Raw genomic sequence first — 3,807 nt, 5'->3', positions numbered from 1 at the left:
CCTCTGAGTAAGACCAGCCTGGCCTAGGATTCCAGCTCCCACCTCCCATTTGTAAGGGATGACAAACTAGTTACTGCCTCTGAGCTTAATCTCCTCGTCCGAGAGATGGGTTACTAAACCTCTCTGTGCCTCAGTTTCCCTCTCTGTAGGACAGGCCGCCTCTTGGACTCTTGAGGTCGTGAAACGAGACAATACAGGGAAATGTGTTTGGCACAGACCTGGTGCTTGGCGCCAAGCGAATGTTTTCTGTTATTTCTGTTATTATGTTAATAACATCTATAGCCTGAGGATGATCCCACGTGGCTGCAGGGGGTGGTGAGGGTGACGTGGGGTGATGCTGGACGGCACCTGCCCTTTAGAAGCAACTCTAGAATTTTGGACAGAGCTGTGAATAGGCATCCACAGCGCTGAGGGGGGTGTTGAAATCTGAGGTCACAGCCATCTCAGGTGGATGGAAAGAGGATGGAGATTGCTGCTTTTTAGAACTTTTATTCACAGGAAATGCAAGCCTGGGATACACTAGTGCCCCCCCTCAACTTCCCTGCACCCACCCTCTAGCCCCGGCCACCGTGCACACACGTGGAGTCCACAGCTGATGCAGGGTGCCCACAGCTGGAGTGTGAGCTCAGAGCTTTATGCGTTGTCCCGTAACTGTAATAATAGTAATCAGAAGCCCATGGGTGATGGGCTAGTCCTAGTGCGAGGGGTTTACACTGATTATCTCACCTCATCTTCACAACCATCCCTTAGGGGAAATGCCATCATTATTCACCTTTTGAAAATGCGGAAAGCAAGGCTCAGAAGAAGTCAAGAAACATGCCCCAGGTCACACAGCTCAAAGATGGAGCCAGGCCTGCAACCTGGGCAGTGAGACCCCGCGCAAGGCTCTAGGGGAGAATCCATTTGCTTGCCTCTTCCAGCGTCTGGAGGCTGCCCAAACCCCCTGGCTCATGGCCTCTTCCATCTTCAAAGCCAGGAAAGGCCGGTCTTGGTTTTCTCACTCTGACACTGACTCTCCTGCCTCTGTCTTCCACATTTAAAGGACCTTGTGATGACATTGGCCCACCTGGATAATCTAGGACAATCTCCCTGTTTTAAAGTTAGCTGATTAGCAACATTAATTCCATCTGCAACTTTAATTTCCCTGCCACATAAGGGGACGTCACAGGTTATAGGGATTAGGGCGGGGACATCTTTGGGGGGCCGTTTTTCGGCCTACCACAGCAACCCTGAGTAAATGACTCCACCTCTCAGAATCTCTCGCCTCTTCTCCAAAAAGAGCAATAACGTCTAACCCCCATGGACACTGCGGTGAAGAAAAGCAATAATAGACATGAAGCCAAGATCTCAAACTGGCCACTGACAGGCTACATCCAACCAATGGACGTGACTACTCACTCCCCACCCCCCGCTTTAATATGAATTAATTGCTGGTGTTGTAAAACGAGGTAATTTCCCACTAAAATTCAGAGTTCCTGTTTCTCTTGACTCATCAGAAGCCCTCGCCCACTGGGCCTGCTTCCCAGGACACTGGCCATCATCTGCATTGAGTTTGGCTGCCCCTTTAGGACAGGCCATGGTTCCCCAGTTCACCACAGTCCCCACCACTCCCTATCGCCTCTCAGTCCGCTTCCTACAATGGCCTGCCTGGCCCCTGGAGGGAGCCCAGTTTTGTGACATTTGCCCAAAAAACACCCAGTATGAAGAAGATGTTAGAAAAACAATAGTTAACGTTATTCCCAGTCACAAAGATCCATTAACACGGGGATCCTCAAGTGTGGCCGTGCAGTAGAATCCCCTAGGGAATCCTAGTGTCCCAGCTGCATCTAGACCAGACCCTCTGGGGCAGGACCCAGCTCGGTATTGCTGAAGCTCTCTGGGGATGCCAGACGTGGCGAGGGCCAAGAACTAGGGCATTCTCAGATGCTCGCTGAGGGTCAGATCTCAGGCAACCTCAGAATCTGCTCAGTGACTCAGAGAGAAAAAGATTGAGATCTGAAGTCAAGGGCTGTGGAGCAGACCTTTCCGGAAGCTTCCAGCACTCAGGCGATCCTTCGCAGTGGCTGGGGTGGGCTCCTCAGACCAGTGCCTGGCAAACTAGCTTCCGTTTCTTCTATTCTCACGCCCCCTGGAGCCCCTCCTGGCTGCTTTCTGAGTGATCGGGGTCCTCTCTGCTTTCCATTCCAGAGATGGGAGACCTCCGCGCTGCTCCTTTGCTGCTTGAGAGGGGTGCCGACATCTGTATGTCCTGGTAACTCAGATGCAGGATCAGAGTGTGTTTTCGTTACTCATGATGAGAAAGAAGCAAGCCATTTATTCAATGTACCGATCGTGTCCACAAGTATTTATAGAGCACCTAGTGTATGCAGAACACTATGTGCTGGGGAGAAAACAGACTGAGACCCTCTCCCTTGGCAGAGCTTACAGTCCAAGAAGTGAAGAAAGAAGTATAATGCCTGGTGGGCAGAGGGTGGTCTGTGCTGTGGAGAAAAAAGCAGCAAGGATGGGGTAGGGAGTGCCAGGGAGGGAAGGATGGATTTCATGTGTTTTTTTCAAAAGATGGCCCAAGAATTTGACATTTGAACAAAGAGGGAGTGAGTTGTGTGAGAGAGGGATGCCAGGCAGGGGGAACAGCATGTTCAAAGGCCCTGGGGTGGGAGTGGCAATACCCATGATGCTCTCATCACAACAGCACCCTGTGGTTGGTAGAATGACCACCCTGACTTTATAGACAAAGAGGCTCAAGAAGGCTGAATAGCTAGGCCAAGTTCAGCCAATGGGATTCTAAGCCAGGATTCGAACTTGGGCTCTCCAGGTGTCATCTTGTCTCTGCTGAAGGCTAGGTTGGCCCCTCCTGCAAGTTAATTAGCATCATCACTATAACCCTAACCCCCACCCGCCCCCGTCCCACAGCCTGTGGGGGAAGGAAGGGGGCCCAGAGAGTTCCAGCCGCTTGCTGGGCAGCAGAGGAGGCCGGAGGGCTTCCACTCGTGTTGCATCTCGTGTGCTGCATCTCGTGTGCTGCATCTCGTGTTCTCCGGAGTAAATCCTGATGTTTCTCCACGTGGAGGCATCCTTTGGAAAGGACAGCCTGGGCTGTCAGGTCCCCCCAGAAGGGGTCAGGGTGAGGAACAAGGTGGGGAGGGGAGGGAGGGAGAGAGGCAAAGGGGAAGTGGAGAGAGAGAGACACACACACACACACACACACACACAGAGGGACAGAGAGGAGAGAGGAAGCAGAGGAGGAGGGAAAGCAAGCAGCAGCTCACTCCACCACCCCACGGGTGCGGGCTCCCCTCCTGCCCTTGAAGGAGGGTCCCTGACTCACTCTGGAAGGACTCAGTGGCCGCAGCCTCCCCTTCCAGAGCAGGTGGCAGGAATGGTGCTGCCCTGGCCTGGGGAGGCTCATGGCTCCTTTGCATATATGCAAAGAGGCTCCGAGTCCAGAGGGGAGGCCAGGCCAGAGTCTGGCAGATGTTGGGGGGCTGGTTCAGGGATCTTCAGCCCCCATCCCCCCCCAGAGATCCCCATCCCCGAGCTATTTGTCCTCACACTCAGCCTGGCCCCGACAAGGCTACTTGACCTTGAAGCCAGGCCTACCACAAAAAGTCACTCTACGTGCCTCCCAGGAACCTCACCTAAGGAGCGAAGGAAGGAGGGGGAGAGGGCGGAGGAAGGAAGGAAAGAAAAGAGAAGGAAGGTTGTGGGTGCAGGACTGCATTGCAATTGCAGGAGAGCAAGGTAACATCAAAACAGCCTGAACAGTGAGCAGGAGGGATGCCGAGCTAGGGATGCCGAGCTGAGGAT

This window comes from Lipotes vexillifer, unplaced genomic scaffold (assembly GCF_000442215.2).
Source record: "Lipotes vexillifer unplaced genomic scaffold, Lipotes_vexillifer_v1.1 scaffold524, whole genome shotgun sequence".
Classification (NCBI taxonomy): Eukaryota; Metazoa; Chordata; class Mammalia; order Artiodactyla; family Lipotidae; genus Lipotes; species Lipotes vexillifer.
This window is presented reverse-complemented; position numbering follows the sequence as displayed.